The sequence below is a fragment of the Amphibalanus amphitrite genome, unplaced genomic scaffold (assembly GCF_019059575.1).
Source record: "Amphibalanus amphitrite isolate SeventyFive unplaced genomic scaffold, NRLGWU_Aamphi_draft 000012F_arrow, whole genome shotgun sequence".
Classification (NCBI taxonomy): Eukaryota; Metazoa; Arthropoda; class Thecostraca; order Balanomorpha; family Balanidae; genus Amphibalanus; species Amphibalanus amphitrite.
The window spans coordinates 376,416-395,357 of record NW_024881508.1 but is presented as its reverse complement, the minus strand read 5'-3'; the positions used below and the strand labels follow the sequence as shown (position 1 = coordinate 395,357).

The 18,942-nt window shown below is 55.6% G+C and overlaps 1 protein-coding gene across 1 annotated transcript in view; it reads right to left on the bottom strand.

The window, feature by feature from the left end:
* LOC122382741 (plectin-like) overlaps positions 1–15,560 on the bottom strand; it is a 65,946-nt gene extending 50,386 nt beyond the window's left edge. The window contains exon 1 of the mRNA XM_043368470.1: positions 15,406–15,560. The gene's annotated coding sequence lies outside the window, so the exon portion shown is untranslated. The remainder of the gene's footprint in view (positions 1–15,405) is intronic.
* Positions 15,561–18,942: the final 3,382 nt, after the last annotated feature.

Here is an 18,942-nt window from a genome sequence, read left to right as displayed (position 1 = left end):
TTTGGGAGGTCTGGTGTCCACCAGCAGTATGACTCACTCCCGGCGTCCCCTGCTCTGGTTTCAGCTGCCTGCACCGCACCACCACGTGCAGAGGGATGTCACCACGCCCTCGCCAGCACCCCGGATGAGCCCTGCACCAGCGCCGCAGCACGATTTAGCCTTCCACCCATCACTACCGCCCAGCCGCGCGGTCTGCCGGTCGGATCAGTCGCTTCCCGGCCCGGTGGGGGGTGGCCCTGGCCGGTGTGCCGGCTGCCATTGTGCCGTGATCAACCTGCAGAGAGGCTGACTCACCCAGCCAGCACACGGGCCGTGCGGCCTCGAGCCGCGCCCGTGCCCCGTTCGCTGCCGTTTGTTCAGACGTACGCCGTGCTGTAGCTACACCACACAGCCGCCACTCACGGATGGAGTTGCACCGTGCAATGTCGGGCACGACGGCGGCCCAGCGGTACGGTCGGCCCAGACACCGGCAGCTGACAGACTGACAGACAGACATACACCGGCGGCTGACGAAGGCGGAGCGGAGGAGCAGAGCCCGTCCCAGCGCGGCCCGCTCTCCCCTGCCCCCTGAGACGGCGCGTGTCGACAGAAATAACGCCGCCGGCGCACGTCATAAGGGGCGGCGCCGTCTGGGGAGACGGCGGAAGACGGTGGAAGACCGAAGACGTCGCCAGGTTCCCGACGTCGTATGTTGTGGGTCAGTGGTCCCTAGCGCCAACAATGCAGAACGATCGACCGGCCAGCGGTGCCGACAGCGGCAGCCATGGAGACAGACGGACGGCGGCACGCGCCAGTCTGGTGCTGGGCAAACATCCGTCGACGGCACCGCGGTGGCGGCGAAAGGCTCAATCCAATAACTGGTCAACATCGCCGGGCCCGACAGAATCCCGAACGTCAAAATTGGTGGTTAGGGGTTGGCTCGAACCCACATCGCGTCAAGAATACTGAACAGCTACTCGTTCAGTCTGGCCGAGTCGTTCGGCCCAGCATCTGTCTCACCACACCCATATCACTCTACTGCTGCAGGAGCGTGCACGTGCCGTCAATCGTCACCTCTCACCTCCCACGATCCAGCTCCGTATCACTAAACATCGTACCATCACCATACCGATGAAGGATGTCCTGCAGTGGGCAGCGTGCACGCCGTCAGGAACGCCAATCTTTCAGCGGCGCCCGATCACTCTACGACTCGCGTCGTGCACTAGCGGATTGCAAAAGGCGAAGCTGCGCCATGAGCTAGCTCGACTGTAACTATTTACATGCACTGTCGGATTGCAAGACACGAAGCCGCGCCATGAGCTAGCTCGACTGGACAACTGGCACGTGCCGAACGGCCCTGGCGGGGGCGGCGGCGGCGGCGGTGACAGAGAGGATGGCTGGGTGGAGCGGTTGTCGACACGTGTCCCCGTCCGCTGAACACACTCATCAGTCAGAGTCGGTGCCGGTCGATGGGAGTGGGGCGATGGAATGGAGACAAACTATCGGCCTCGATTGCGCTGGACCATGCCCGCCGGCCGGACGTGAGCCAGGCGTGTGGAGGGGAAGGAGACTAGAGGCATGAGGCAATCGTAGAGGGGACAGGAGAAGCATGAGGCACACGGGGCGATGGATGGAGGCATGAGGCAGTTGCGTTCGAGAGGCAGCAGAGAGGCACGAGCCAGACGATGGATAGATGGAGGTGCGAGACATACGGGCCGAGGGCGTGCGACGCAGACGGATGAGGTGCCGGACACGGTCAGAATAGATAATCCGGTCAGCTTAAAGGCGCAACCTGGCCAGTCGAGATGGATTAGACAGCTTTGAGATGGAGAAGGGCTGACGGAGGGGTTCCGTCCATCGCGGCTGATCGCGTTCATTAATGCAGGACGTGCGCGGCAGCCGAGGAGCCCGGTAAATGACGATAACACACCGAGCGTAGAGGTCGGCAGAGAGTGGCCCACCTCATCAGTAGCGCAGCACAATTCGCGGCACGGCCTGCAGCGTTCGTACGCATATGCAGTAAATCACCGCACTGCCGGAAGGCTGCGGCCGCCTGGGAACGCGACCTGCACTCCCACTGGGTCGGAGGCCGGTCGGAGCGCCCGGGTCATGTCACCGATGACTTGCAGCCGCGGCTCGCGCTCCGGTCGGAGGAAGTCCGGCTCGGTGGCGGCCGTGACGGGTGGCGTGCGTGCTGCTCCCACGGCGGCAGTTACCGTGACCGCCACCGGCACGGGCCGTGTCCACCCGTGACCGCCGGCCCGCTGACACCGATTTCGGGCCGGGGGCGGACCCGCGGCAGCGGCGCTGGAGCTCCCGGTCATGAGTCCACCGCCGCCTATCGTCCACTGCTCGCCGCTCGCCATCCAATGTTCGCCGTCTGCCACCGTTCACCGTCCGCCGCTCGCCGCCGGCGCTCTCGGCGTCATTCGGCGGCGCCAATCGGACGACAAATGGCTTCGATCCCCATTCCCAGCCCGACGTAGCTGGCCGCGATCGGCGGCGCCGGCGGGCGTAGCGCGGCCTCGAGGACACGACGCTCCCGCGGGAACGACCGACTCAGACGGCGAACGGCTGACAGGTCGACCCGCGCCGTGCCATGACGTACCAACCCGTGCCGTGACACGTGCCGTCCCACGGGACTCCATCGGGCGGCGATCGGCCCACCCGGGGGAGCGCGGACGGCCGCACCGACGGCCAATCTGGTGGGTGACCGATGGCTCCGTCAATCCATCACCTTCCCGGCGATGAATATGCTGATCAACATCACTCGCCGGTGCCGTGATTCGCTCGGTCGGCGTAGGGAGCGACGGGAATGTAGAACGACGGCATCGACGGGATAGGGAGACGGTGTCGACGGGATGAAGAGCGGCGGTATCGACGAGGATGTAGGGCACGCGATAAAGATGAGGTGAAAGATATCGGTATCAGCGGGATTACGAGCTATCGGGTCTCAAAGCATATGATATGAATTGGAGTCAATACTGGGAAGGAAGGGATTCCAGCCGGCCCAAAAGTACACCAAAGGCGTTGGACCTCACACGAACAGATTGGCAGGTCGGCAGGGTCGTGACTCGTGACTCTGCGTCTCGCCCCTGTGACGCGGTACGACACAATGTGACGGTTTCTGTGACGCAGCGCCGTACTGTGACGGTCCCTGTGACGCGGCGCGGTACTGTGACGGTATGGCACCGTGCAGTCGTCACGGCCGGCGCGAGCTCCCGGAACAGCCGCCGCGAGCCGCGAGTTTCGCGGACAGTGCACAGACAGCGGGGTTTCCCATTTACCGTTCACGGAGCGGTGAACGCCACCACTAAATGGAAGTACAGATTTAGCTGCCTACCTACCATTATTCAGTCCTACCGACAAGCACCCGTTGTTACCTCAGCAAATTTGTCACTCATGACATAATCAGACATGTAATCCAAATGGGTACAAATGTTTGTAACACTCATGGAACAGAAATCCAAAACAAGTAGGTAACCGAGCTTCGCCATACACGCCCTTAAATCACCGACTGAGTCATGTTCAGGTCTGAAACAATAGCCGATGTTTTTACGTCGCCGGCATAGCACGGCTGATCGCTGCTGAAACCGGTTCATACTCGGGCGATTGCACACAGAGAACCGAGCAGTGTGCTGGCAGTTGGCATGTTGCTAACCTCAGGGACAGTTCATAGTTTACTCGTAGTGAGGTATTTGATATCTATCTTTGGGGGCGGCGGTGATCAGTGATCAGTGCCCTTCATGATCAGTCTCTGGGGCGGAGAAGATCTGCGTAATCACTTATTAGTCTATGGAGGTTGTTAGTGTGTCTTGATCTATCTCTGGAGACTGCCTAGAGAGCCGAGCTCAGTCTCTGGAGGTTGTTGAGACCTCCGTAATCAGTCTCTGGCCCATTGAAATCTGCGGATCAGTCAGTGAACTTTAAGATCCCCAAGACATTAGATTTGTAGGCAGCCGAATGCCGAAATCCCTGATACACAGGGGCGCTTCTCCATCCCTCCAGGGAGCGTCGCCGCCGCGCAATATCTGTCTACAGATCGGTGGCGGTGCGTCATATCTGTCTACAGATCGACAGCGGCGCGTCATATCTGCCTCAGATCACCCGAGACGCGTCATATTTGCCCCGCAGTCAGCCGGCCGACCGCTCATCTCGGGCTCCGGCTGGTATGTGCGGAACGGTCTGCATACCGAGCACCGAGCCGATAGGCGAGTAGGGCCAGCACGTTGGGAGCATCCGACGGCATAGTCGACAATAAGGGCCACTGTGCTGCTCATTTGCTTTGATGGCCCGACGTCCCATAAACCGCAATTTACGGGGCCAAGTTGCGTGGAACTCCTTCTGCGGATTATGTCTGTCTGAGTGTTATTGCCGAGCAGGATCATCCATGGCGAACTGTTTTCCCATCCGGCCCCTGAGGCATTAGGGAAGGGGGTTGTTTCCGCGAATCTGCCTGAATGGGTCAGAGGAACTTTGTGTGAGCCAGTTCCGTGAAACGGGAGCTAACCTGCTTCGCAGCCGCCCTGATCTGAATCAGCTCACCGCCGCCCTGCTTTGTGGGGGATCTGCTGACGTGAGAAACCCGAGCACCTCTCACCACTGCTACCGGGCGGTGATTCCGGGTCCGAGCCCGTGCACCGGAGCTGCAGCGAGGGCGAGCAGCTCCGCCTGAGGCTCCAAAGACAACAGATCACCGCGTCACGGCAAGGCTACCCGTAACCGAGACGACATACCCACGTCAATCACCGTCCGATAACCCAGGGCGAAGCGATATGAAAGCACCACGACGGCACACTAGCACTCCAATTCACCAGTGTCATACATCGTCCCCTGATAAAATATCACAATAATCAGCGATATTGCTGACAACAAACCGTGGTCTCAGGAATCCCGATGGTCATACCCTTATGTAAAGCTTGAGACTAGAGATGCCACTTTTGAACCCGCGAACCCGCTTTCTGCGGGTTTTCAAAACCCGCAGGGTTTTTGGCGGGTTCGAGAAGCAAAATTTGTCGTGTGGCGGGTATTTGGCGGTCAGACTTAAGAACCTATAAATTTGTTTTTTTTTTTTAGATGCAAAACACAATGTCAAGTGCATTTGCTCAGGTTAACAATACAATATTCATCAAAACAACTTTTAAAACAGAACCAAATATAAAAATATATCAAGGTAGCACATTTCAAATGCAAAACTGAAAACAACCAGCAATAGCATCCACATTCCAGTCTAGCAATGACCAAACCAGGGTACAAGCAACAAACTACAAAACATAAGTAAATGCTGATGAAAGCATTCCATAAAACATAAAAGAACCTGAAAGCAAACTTATAGGAAGCTGAACTGAAGTCTATGTGCAGTGTGCACTAGATATACATTATGGAAGAACCCAGACTTAAATGAGATGTTGAAAATCAGAGCAAATGCCACATGTTACTTTATTTGCGTCTGGTCGGCATAAAAAGAGCTATCAGCTAAACAAAATTTGATGCAATGCAAATTCATTAAAGGGACCCTCCCACCTTCAAAAAAGTTAATGAATTGGCATGAAAGTGATGTCGCTCGGTTCAGAAAGAGCAAAAACGAATATCTACCAAATTTCATCGAAAAATATTCACCGGTTTTCAAGATATTAGACTTTTACTTTTGTTTACTTTTTGGGATCTCCGCTGTTCCTAGCGACTTTATTTGAGAGTGCGGTATTTGTTGCGCGCAAAGCAGCATATATACCACCGCGTGCTACAAAACGTTTTAGTCAAACATTTAACGGACGTTCAAAAGCCTGATGACGTCATCAGATTCCCGTAATGGTTAAGAGATAGGGACCACGCTGGTCCCACCCTGCAAGTAAAGGGAAGAAATTTCTTGAACACCATAAAGCTGCGAGGGTTGCGACCAGGATAAATGGTGGTTTCTGAGCCTGGCCGCAAACTTGGCTATCTCAACTCAAAACTAATGTTAAGGTGGGAGGGTCCCTTTAATTACCTATCCTACTCTATGTTCTGTCCCACCCTATATTACGAAAATAACACCAATTACCCTTACAAAAAATCAAAATATTGACTGGCATGCGGCCCAAACATAACGCAATACAAAACTGGCGCACTTCCGACATTCTGACAAGGATTGGCATTTGACTGCGTCAATTTTGATCTCTGAGGCGAAGGAAAGCTGACATTGATGACGCAATAATAATTTTACAATCAATTTTTCTGTTTTGGTTTTTGAATTCCTCAAAATAGCAGTTATACATGTTACAAAACCACGTAGCTGGTCGCATTTATTTCTTTTGTCTTTTTACTTGTCATTTGTATGCCGAGAGATGACCAGCCGGAGAGCATTACCAAGACCATCTTTAAAATTATTACATTTTATTTAGTATTTACTGTCTCTTTATTTTTAACAAGTAATTAACTCTGAATTGTAAAACTCTAGCTGTTGTGTAAAATAACTCAGAATGGCACATGAATATGCATTATACAACGGTGTTTTCGCAACAAGTTCGCACTAACTACGGCTGCAATAATTTAGTCGCTGTAACATTCCTTGCAATCAGCTGTTGGTGACGCTTCTGACGCATGTTTCCAGAAACGCGTGGTTCATGGGTGGTTAGTTGGTTTTTGCTGGGATTTTGCATGATTTGTTTTATGTGTAGAATGTAGGTAGATCGACTGGATACTCATTAATCAACGTGTCACTATTTATTTTTAACTGTAAATCGCATATCTTTTTATATCAACATTCATTTTGATAACAATATCATTCTAGAAGCCTAATATTGAGAGGGAGCTAAAGTGAAATTTTGATCCTCAGCCAATGCTGAAGGGTAAGGTGAGAGAAAGATTTTACTGAACTCTTTTCAGAAAGGAATTTCAAATGTATTGATGCATTATTCATTTTCCACTATCCAGTGTGCAATTCCTGAGGACTTAGCATAGAAATTTCCAGTCCTTACTATTTGTTTGGCTGCCTTTTTCTGCACAGCAATGAAGCAAGTAAGGTTTATATAGCTCTAGCATTGACCCAGCTGTATTTTTTTCTTGCAAAAGCAGGTTTTCAAAATTGCGGTTTTTTTGCGGGTTCGGCTCAGCCAAAATCAGCTTGCGGGTAGTTGTGGTTGGGCAAGGGGTAGCTGCGGGGCGGGGCGGGTAATGAAATTGCAAATTTGTGGCATCTCTACTTGAGACCCATGGCAGTGCCGTGACCCCGATAACGGCAGGTCATGTGAGCGCCGATAAATTTTCTTTGAATCAAACGACAAACAAGATTGTAAGTTTAAGCCCTATCTTGATACCTTAGACAGATGCATGCGAGCACCACTGATACAATGCATGCCGAGCTACGCGTCACTAGCATTACGGTTTCAGCCTCACCGCCCATCACCGGTTCTCGTGAGAGCAGAAATATCCCGGGACTTTTCGTGACACCGTGTCCGTGGCGGACCGAAAAACTTCATGACGAATACTCAGTGACGCGCAATGATGCACTAATAACCCCAGTAGTAAAGTACTCACGGCGGGGGTGTCCGCAAAGAAGAACCAACCCCACATTTCCGTTCACAATCATCCGTATCTACTCACCCCACACCGCAGATACCGAGTGGTCAGAGGAAGCCGGGGGAGAGGGCAGGGGGTGCAACTCCAACCAAACGCCGACCACTCCGCCACGCTATCAGTCCAAATATACAGAGCCCAACGGTCGGTCGGCGTCGTCCGGCGGGCCGGGGTCAGTCGGGAGGGGGAGGGGGCTGGTCGGAGGCCGTCATGGCGCCGTCAAAACACCGCCGCGAGGCCACACCTCCCGAGGACGCTGACCAGTCGCCAGTCCGACCGACGCTCACGTAGATGAACGCGTGATGATCGCTACTGTCGTAATCGACGCTAAGGAGGGTTCACGCTTTTATGAGCTGGGAGATAAGCAGACGCGCAAGATTTTATCTCGAACGCACTAACTTGAAGCAATGATTAAGGTTTTACTTTATCACGGCGATGCCTACAAGTAAAACTCCATGAGCGATAAACTAAGCGTTGCAATGTGGCGAGCGCCGTGATTTTCGAGCGGCACGCCTCCCTCCACGACCCTCTCTCTCTCCTCCCCTTCCCCTCCATGGCCAGACGGTAGTTCCGGGACCTGCTACCACCGGCGGAGTACGCGACCCGGCATCTGGTGGCACCATGAGTCAGCCGAGCTTCATGCTGCAACACCGTAACCCCTCCCCAACCCTCCCCCGACGCCCAACCCCTCCCCAGTTCCCAGCAGTGCAGCGGAGCCGTGGTTACGGCAACGGCAGTGCGGTGCTTTGAGTCCGCAATACTGGCGGGTGACACACGACCACGAGCTCAAGCTGCACCTGCCTGCCGCATACCGAGCGGGCATGAACGGTGACGATGGTGGCGATGGTGACGGTGGCGGTGACGGTGGTTGTGGAGGTGGCTGTGGCGGTGGCGGTGGATGAGGGTGATGGTGGCGATGGTGATGGTGGTGGTGGATGATGTTGATGTAACTAACGATGGCGGTGGCGGTAACGGCGATACAATGCCGTCGTCATCTCCGTCATCAGGGCCACGCGCCGCCTGGGGCGCCAGAGAACTAGCGCGGTGACCATGTCATTACGTACAGGAAGTGCGTTCCTGACCGGTCCCGCAGGCCGCAGCCCTACCCAGACGTGTTATTACCCGTCAGAGTTTCACAAGCTCACTTCAAACTCAGCTGAGTTGATCATTAATCACAGTCATACATTCGCCACCGAAACGCACTTCTGGCACGCACAAATCAAACCAAGCTAAACTACTGTTCCGGTAGCGAAACAGACCGCGATCTATCCTGGAGCCTTTCACACGGGTGTCCGTCGCCGAAGGTCGCAGTCGGACCGAGCGCCACCCGGTCTCGCAGGTCACGGCTCCTGTTTGTAGTTACCTCTGTGTAGGGGAGGTCGGAGTCATTATATGAATTGATGGTGGCCCAGCCGTCAGTGACATGTGGCATTCGGAGGAGGGCGGCAGTTGGCACTCGGCCACCCGTCGCTGTAAATTTGACCCGGCTCCGCGCGTGGCACGTGGCGACACGTGGCCTAGTCACCACGAATTCCGACTGCCGGGGAAGGGACCCAAAGGCCTACCACGTGACCGCACCGACCGTCGCCTACAGCAAAACATGACAGATCCTTCTACCCGCCGCCAAACTCCTTACACAACACATAAACCGCTACTGATGGCTGTTTGCGGCCAACGGGAGCCGATCGCTACCTGCTTACATCCTGCGTGGGCGCACGGGTCGATGGCAGGATATTGCCACGGCCCGACACTCGACAGCCCACGGGCGGCACGTATCGGCACGTGGCGGCGACTCAAAGTGTGCCGCCGGGTGGCAGTTGGCTGCAGAAGGTCGGCCCCTCCCCGGTCCCCGCCGGTCTCAATCACAACTATCAGCCTCATATCCCGGCGGCTGCCGGCTGGCCGCGGCGCTGCAGCAAGAGCGACTAATTGGCTCAGCGTGGCAGGCGGCAGATAGGCTGCGAACTGCAGCTGTCCGTCCAGCCGGCCCCGGTGTGGGATGGAGAGAGAGAGTCAAAGAGAGATGTGACGGATGGGTGGTGAGAGAGTTGAGCCAATTGGAGTCGGCTGAGGAACACCGCGGTCCAGCCGTGAGCTAGTACCGGAAGAGGTGCAAGCCGCGGACGGCGGCGCAAATTGACTCAGCAAAGAGCCGGCAGAGCGCGGGCGCCGGGTGGCAACTGGGCCATCATGGAGGCCGTCCGGACTGTCACTCGCCCGGCACTGCCTGACATCCAGTCTGACAGCGCGGCAGGCAGACGGCGGGGAAAAACACACCCGCATGAACTAGGACGACGTGACGGCGCGGCGGGCTGCTCCCCCGGCGGACGTCAGGTCAAACGGTTTACCAGACAGCGGCACGGAGAAAATAGCCAGTTCAGGCCACCAACCACTAGTCTAGGACAGAGGTTTGGTCACGGGTCAGGTCACCCGTGTCAAGGGTCACCGGTGTCACCGGTGACCGCTACTGACCCGGTGCTTTGACACCACTGCAGCGGGTCTCCATTGCTGCAGGTCACAGGTCACTGTCGTACTACGCAGCGGTCACTTGTCATGGGAGCGGTGCTGAACTCTATGTATGACCGTTCGCTCCGGCCGCTAGGCAGAAGGCAGTTTAAATGGACATTTAAATGCCCGTTTCCGCATGTTGGCCTGGGAGAACGAGACTCTAGAGGCCAATTTTGTGAGAATGGCTGCACATTCCGGAACGTTACATTTAACTGGAGTGGTAGGAGGGATGCGGTCGACGACAAGCTTAGTCCGTTTGAGAAGCTTCAGCTAGGCTGGACAAACGAGGACTTGTATACTTAATTCTACGACCTGCAGCCTTGGTTTGATTATTCATAGTTCGCTCAGCAGCAAACTTGGGGAGAAGGAACACGGAAATGTCCGGGCTGCGAGCTTTATCAGGAAGGATACGATTGACGCGAATCAGCAGGATCTAGTTGAAATTCGCTCCCAGGTGGATCCCATACATTCCCTATCGATGTGGAACATGCGGGACGAGATCCGAGTGTACGTGAAGTCTACCTTTATCACTGTCGAATCACTATGTCACTAGGGGGAAAATGTCCAAGCTAGCAATGAATGGGTGTTGAGCCAACACCAAGGCTCTTTGTAAACAGCACCACATATCCGTAGATTGCGGATGTCGCGGAATTCAGTGAATTCTTTATGCGACATCCATAAACAGTTTCCTTAAAATGCATGGTACAGCCTTCATTACGTTTCCGAAAAATGTAGCTTTGTCTTCCCACGCATGCCACGAGATCGTTATGGGTGTTGGGCCCCGTAAATCGGAAATGCACAAGTGGCCCACCAACCAATAGCATCCAAACACCGCTGAACTTCCAGAAATAAAACAGGAAAGTTGTGAAAGCAGTCTCAAGCCTGCCCATCTGATGGCCACGCAGCTATTTCATTTATTCATTAAAATACTTAACTGAAAGCAAAATATGCCGAAAGAAACTATCGACACAGCTGACGCCTTTTTAATAAATCTGATCAGCGATTCAACACCGCACGATAACTGAAATATTTACCAGCGGTGCTAACGGTCGGCTCGACGATACATCAGAGAGCGACTGATTAATGTGGTGGCTGATGGGTTGCGGCGTCTCTCTTCGCCCAGAGGGCGGCCCCGTGACCCGACATCAGCCCCCATTTATCCGCTGTCAGTTATGACTGACTCTGGCCCGGGACTAGCCACGGCACTGGTCCAGGCACTGGCACAGGGACTGGCACTAGCGTCTAGCACTAGCACCATCACCAGCACCAACCCCAGCCCGGCACCACACCGGCGCGGCGGTCTGATCCAATCCGATCTGATCCCGTCCGATAGGTCACGCAGTCGCCTCCCGCTCCCAGGCTCAGCACGGCGCGGACTGCGGGGGGACGGGCTGGGGAGGGGTGAGCGAGTACACAAGTCACAGCGAGGCTGTGGGAATGGCAGCGGATTCAGAGGATTGAGGCGAAGGACCGGTCCGTTTCTCAGGTGGGGTGGTCCCACTGATCCCAGCTAGCTTACACGGTCGGCGGTCAACGGAGAGCAGTCAGGTTTGTTCAGGTCAGCGATCGGTAGCTACACTGGTCAGAACACCGGTAATAGACTGGTAATTGGCAGCTATGATGAGCTCGGGTCGTGGGAAGTGCGCCTCTGTGAGGCCTCCGTGTCAAACGCCGGCGCCCGTCTCCGCAGAAGGTGACAGGACCTTGGCCGGCGTCCTCTGAGGGCCTCTATTATGGCCGCAATCAGGTGCGGCCGCGGGCGGCGTGACTGGCTCGGCCGCCCTACGGCAGCCACTCCGTGTGAATCAGCGGCTCGGCACACACCGCCCGCCCGGCCGGCCGGTCCGCCAGCCGCCCGGCCGCCCAGGGCCGTCGCGCTTCCGGCCGCGGCCGCGGCGGCCGCCGCTGCCTGGGGGCTGCCAGAGGCGCCAGTTTTTGTCACCGTCCAGCCAGCCGGGACAGAGCGGCGGCTGGCCGCGCTGCAAGGCCTGAGAGAGGGCGTGGTCGTTGTCCTCTTGTGGCGCTCATCTCCTCTCTCGTTATCTAGTCCCATGGTTTTCTGGCTGGTCTCTTCAGTCCTCTATGAAGAATCCTATGCCGCTTGTCTCGTAAGGATTGTAGTCCCGCAAGGGATTATTCAGCGTAGAGTTTTGAGGTGGACAAATCGTCCGAAGGTTTACTTGTTTGTGCTTTGTCACCTGTATAGCATAACGAAAAAAAGCATCGCCGTAGCTCAGTCTTGGTTCCACATCCCCTGAATCTGCCCCTGCGTCCTCTCCTGAGCCACCACTAGCCCTGGGAGCGGTCAGCGGGTCGATGAAGTATCCCCGCCGGGCTGAGAGGCGGCGATCGGCTCCTCTGATCAGCTCCACCTCACCGGAGGCTGCCTATCCGGCGCCGGAGGGCGGCGACCGGTACACGGCGGCGGATCAGAGACGGAGAGATTACCGGCGCAGCACATCAGTGAACTCAGAACAGTGACCGGCGGCACACTATGGCGGATCAGAGGCAGAGAGATTAGTGGTGCCATAGGCACTGGAGAGAGGAGTGGACCGCTGACCGGCGGTACATACAGCGCGCTGGATCAGAGGCAGATTGCCGGCCCCGTGAGCCAGAGAAGGGAGAACGATAGACCACTGGCCGGCGATAAACCGCGCCAGACGAGGAGAGGACGGTCGGTGGGAAGAGCGATCCCTCCCATGGGAGAGGGTCGGATTCCACGCACCGGGGAGCGTCAGCAATGGAAGGAGGGAAGGGAGAGAGGGACTACTTTCACCGGGAGAGGGGATGCGATACGGAGGGCCCGTATGAAAGGAGACGACTGACGAGAGAATCTCAGCCCACGATATTAGGGAGGGAGACAGTGGCCCGCTCAATATCACCACCACTGTGGTCTTTGTGCCTCCAAATCCTCTGTTACGCCATACGAAAACCTTATTACAGGCGCCGCAAAGCCATCGGAATGCTGGGCTGGACCACACGCTGTACGAAATATCCGATGCAGCTTTCCCTGTGCTGATCGTCAAATGTCAGCAGGAAAAGACGAGATTCCCGTCGAGGAACAGGGCGTGCCCGAGGAATGACAAGGCCGACAGGCTGCCAACAAAGACCACAAACCAACACCAGCTCCAGTTGGAAGTCGGGGACGTTGGAATGGCGTTAGAATGACGATGGAATGTCGCCAGGCGATCGGCCGCTCCCGGCGCCGGATACGCATCGGCGAGGCCGCCGACGCGACGGTCGGCACTGGAACGGCCTCTCTCCGGCCGAGCTACGCACAGCGCAGAGATCGGCGGGCGGACGTCGGACGATACGGTGCGGTAGGGCCAGTAACCGTGGCACTCGCCGACCCGAGCTCAGCCGCCGGCGGCGCTCACCGTCCGGCTATCCGTCTCGGGGCGCGACCGGCGCTCGTTTGTTCGGCGCCATGTCCGGCGGCGACAGTGGCCACCCGCTGACCTGCTCGTTAGACGCGTGCAGGGCGGCGGCACGGGAGGCAGGGAGACGGCACGGGCCAACGCCGGAACCAGGCAGACGTGCTCTACATCTGAGCAGCCTCAGCTAACCTAGAAACACCGGTACAGCACGGCGTAGCGCAGCAGTCGGAGTAACGTGAGTTGCTGGCTACCTGCAGTTTATACACTCTACAAATCAGACGGATTTAAAGGGGCGGTTGCGGACCACGACCTGACTTCGAAGTAGGACTTCTGTTGTTCTCTCCGAAGGCCCAGAGCCGAGGTCTCACGGCATACGACCACACGCCGCGTTGCGAAACTATGAGAGAACATCCGCAAGCCAGTGCACGTCAACGAGAGCTCTCCGGCTCGGCGTAAAAACTCCTTAAGCCGGCGGTGAGCACTCTCACGATGTTTGTCTCTGCTCCCGAGCGCCGCCGCCGCTGCCGCCCTGTAAACAGCTGAGCGTTCCGCCGTCGCCCGCCGCGGTGAGAGGGTGCGACGGCTCGGGACAAGGTGGGGAGTGGGGACCGCCAACCGTGCGACTATTTCCATTTGTTTTGGCGCGCGGGAAGGGCGGGAACGGCGCGCGGCAGGCAGGCCGATGAGTGAGTGCGGCGGGAGCGTTCCCCACCTCCCCGCCGGCGCCGGATGCCGCGGAGGACCGTCACGCAGTCAATACACACCTCCGACCAGCCGGCGGCGCGTCAGCTGTCTGGAGAAGACGTATTCATCGACTGGTCCCACTCGGCGCTGACTGTCCCCCAAGGGCTGAGAAGACATCGTCGCTGCTCGGGTGATAAGCGAAAAACAAGTGACGGGCGAGAGAACGACTCCAGAATATGAATAGATAGAATGGCAGGTGCTAGAGTTTGCGATGGGCTCTGGCGACCGTAGAGGGAATAGAGAGACAATGGAAACAGGCAGCGAATGCCTCTGTCCCATCTCTCAGTGTAAGCAACTCTGCCCAGGATTACACTTGCATCAAGCACTGAAACCCAGCACCCAGCCGTGCCGTGGGTCCAGGGGTGGCCAGTGACCGCAGGCCGGCTCCATCTGACCACATCTGATCGCATCTGACCACAGGTGACCGGTGTGGCCATGGACCTAGGGAGAGGGCCGCCAGTGGCTGTGAGCTGGCCGGCCCTGCGGGTCTACGGCTGACCGCGAGGAGACCGGCCACGGCAATAGCGACCGGCGGACTGAAACTGACGAGAGGGCGAACCAGAACGAACTGATCACATCACAGCACTGACCGGTGAACTCCGCGGAGAGGAATGAGCAAATGGGACTGGCCAGGGGGACTTAGCAGTGGGGACGGAGCCTGTGGACGACCACGGATTTCCCAGCTCATATTCGTCTCAGCTTGAGCTGTTCGGATTGCTGTCAGATTACCGCAGATAATCCAAATCCAAACTGGAGGGCAGTAGGTGACCACTGACCAGTCCAGCTGTGTGTAACACTAGCCATTTTTACAATCCATCCGACAGCGCGGCACACATGCGGGCAGCTATACTGATACGCGGACAGCGGAGGACGGAGGGACAGGCAGATTAGGAGCGCTCCCGAGCCCCTCCACCACGTGCTGCCATGGCGCCCTCCGTCCCCCATCCCCATTCCCCTCGCCTCTCGACCCAAACACAAAGCGGCACATCGGCGTCCCCGGCACTACGCAGTACTGGTACGCACTATCACGCTCCCACTATATGTATAGCTTCATCAGTCAAAACCAGTAACACTGCTCCATGTCTGTTCTCGCTCACCCAGCCCGCAGCGGTCTGCACGCGTGCAGAGCCCGCCGGTAGCGGATATGGCGTTCCGTTTCAATTTGAACGCGGCGCGGGGCGTAACGGCGGTTTCCGTTTTGTTTCTCCCTGTACCGCCGTTCCTGGGCGCCGCAGGGACCTACCTGTGACTGCTCCGTGTCTGCGAGTCCTCCTCTGGCCCGGGGCGTTCCTCAGCTGTGCTCCAGGCTCGGCTCCCAGGCTTTCTAGTCACTGGCGGCGTGGTCCACTCTCCACACTGTCCCCGCGGCGCTGCACGCCAGCACACTGCCGGCCCGCCGGCCGCCGCCGCCGCGGCCGTCAACAGGCACTCGCTGACGTCGTTCTGACGTCACACCACCGGCCGGCGGCTCCTGATTGGTCGGCTGGAGGAGGCCGGGCGGTGACGTCCACTCCCCCTGGGGAAGGAGAGGAGCGGAGAGCTGTGATTGGACACTGGACAGGTAGGGCAGGTGCTGACCGACGAGTGTGAACAATAAGGAGTAAGGACTGTTTATGGCACATTTCAAGGGTCACTTCGAATTACGAGCTATACTGTGAGGATTTATCAGAACGAGTGGGAGAGGGCGAAGAAGAAAAAGATTGATCTACAGCTCACAACATACATGAACCACGTCGGGTCAGAACTTAAAAATTGTCACACAATACCTTCCCACCCCACACATTATTTATTTTGTCCATTGCACCTCAAGCCGGGAGTGTCGGATCGAATGTCGATGACCTGGGCATAACTAATGAAGACGGGCTATCAAATATCAACCGAGTCTGAACGGAGATCAGTGATCACACCGGACGGCGAATCAATGCAGTTATTTGCAGTACCTATTGGTAAGAAGACTTTGGCCTCGGTGTAGTGTCGTAGTTCTTTACTTCGTAGTTCGTAAGGCTTCTTAGCACATCGCGTTTCATTAGAAAAGAAACAAGGACACTTTCTTGCATCGCAGCGAAAGTCTCTCCTTTCCCGTTATATTGATTCATTTCTTACGTGCGCTATGCAGCCAACTTCAGCTAGATCAACAAGCTACCTACGGAGAGGTGGGAGGAGTAATACGCTACCACCTTCGTCGTGCCGAAGTCAATGAAGGCAATTTTAGATTCATTTGCAGAAATTGTACCGCGAGGGAGAAACTCGAGTCTAACGGGTAACAGGATGCAACTGTTGACCACCCAGCCAGGGGCTCCGCCACGGTTTTGGGATTGGGGGGGGGGGGGTCCGACCGAAAACACAAAACCTCGCTGGCGGATCCAGGGTGGGCATTTTGGGCGAATTCATCCTCCCCCTGCAGCTCCCGAAGATGATGAAAAATTGCCGCTTTTTCTAGAGCTCAAAGAAAACTTAATAATTTTATCGGGATAATTTTGCTTGGAGCCGAAAAACCAAAGCTCAATTTGCACAAGAAATCGAAAACCGAGAAGCGGAGCCCATTGACACCGACATGGCGGCCTCTCAAATCAACGTTTTTGAGCAATGGAGGCCGCTGTTGCGCGCTCCAAGGGCGGTGTTAGCCATCAGACAGCGCATTAGGCTCTCAGTGACTGGCATGCGCATCAGCTTGCCACTCAGGGACCTTCATAGGCGCTCAGATATCTATGTAGGCTCTTAGCTGCCAGTGCCGGGTCCTCCAGGGCTTTAGGAGTCGTTGAAGTGATTTGAAAGCCCTGCCCTCATACATATAGCAGTATGGAGTCCTTTATGACATCCAGTCTCTGTGATCAGAGAGTGACCTACCTCGACCTGAAAATGGATATCAAGAATCAAAGGTCAGGTTATGCAGGGAATCCTGTAAGAGTTGTGATTTGTAGACGGCATTCAGAGTCCTGTGCAGATTATTGCAGATTACCTCAGAATGGTGTGAGGCTGCTTAGACTAGTACGGTGCTTGAAAGACCGGCTTAACCCCCTTCCCCCAACACTATCGGTTGACCTCACATGGAAAAAGGATTCTCAGATCGCTTTGAAGCTCTTTAGGGGCGGGTATTGTGTCTAGGTGTCCTGCGAACTGGACCTCTCTCACGAAATTATAGCCGAATTCTAGCATGCTGAGCTAATCCTATAGCAATCTTAAACGCATTCATTTTACTAACAAAATGGCAGAATAATGACACTCCCGTACCTACTAGGTCGGCGAGAGTTGAGCGCTTCGTGTGTCACATTTTTAGGGATCTGTACATTTCTAGATCTTAAATTCCTTAGCTTTGCGACTGTCAACACTGCACATTCTAAATTATTCAACACATTCTGTGAACGATTTAGTCATTCTTACGCGAAAACAAGCTTATAGGTATTCGGAATATTGGGGGGTACTGTACCCCCCAGGTAAATTATTGAGGGGGTCCGGACCCCCGTGTACCCCCCTGTGGCGGAGCCCCTGCACCCAGCCCAATCTCCCTCCCTCCTTCTCAGACCCAGAGTAGGCATAACTCCGCGGGATGACCACGCTCGTACGGCGGTAAGAAGCGGCTCACCCGCGCAGTTCGGAGAAAAACCGGCTGGCTCGGCCATCAGCTGCCTGCGCAGGGATTTCTACTTTTTGTGAATCAATTCAACCGTCTCCAGCTGAGATGTCGGACCACGCATCCTCTCAATGCAAATCACGTCATCGGGTAATGACGATGGCGTGATGAGAATAAAATTCACCTTCAAAATATTACGATCGCCAGCATGAAAGCGAATTCATCAGTCATCACAAGTGCGTAGCGTAAGAACGTCGAGCAAAACTGAGCGGGCTAGGCTAGTGCCGGGTAATCTCCGATGTTCCTCTAAAGGCACCGCCACTCCTGCAATGGATATGAGGCGATGGACCCCGTAACAACCCAGCATAACTTTAGGACGTGGTCACGCTTAGATCAAGACATACACGCTTCATGATGCACGACTGATATAGCTATGAGAATGTACGAGCACATACAAGTACCGCATGAATAAAATGCCGACTCTTGAGAGAATGCCTCGTGAAATAAACAATTACTCACGGCGAGTGCCGAGGGACAATACGGTCCAATTTTACACGGCTCTTCAGACGTCATGATTACGAGCGAGCGAGCGCAGCGAGCGAAGTGAGTCTTTTCAATATAACGGAAAAATCTCAGTATGAGCGGCCCGGCCCGGCCCGGCCCGGCCCGGCCCGGCCTGTAACGCTTTTGAGAGGCTTATATCTCAGCAACCGCTGGACCGATTGGCCTGCGGTCTTTTTTGTTGGGTAGCCCCATCCCTTCTACCCCGTAATTGACTACTTTTGATACATCTCAGTGACCGTGGTGGCACGTGCCACGTGAAAAGTCAAGGGTGTTCAAGCTGTTTTGCAAAAGTAGTGATTTTGAGAGGCTCATATCTCAGCAGCCGCTTGGGCGATTGACTTGCGGTAATTTTTGTAGGGTAGCAGCATCCCTTCTACCCAAAATAGGATACTCTCGATGTATGTGGGTCACCCCCAGTGCACGTGCAAAATACAACAATAAGAGGTGCCAAATTTGTTCCCATTTCAGTAACTCGGTAATTACTGGGGCGATTTCCCTGAAACTTGGCATACAGGTAGGCACCCACTAGGCAATGCATTCCCATGTGTTGCGGTTAGGGTGCTACTGCACGTGCGCACGTGCAGGGGGCGTTTCCAGATCTCGAGAACGGCTGGGCCGATTGCGCTCAAATTTGGTACACGGTTG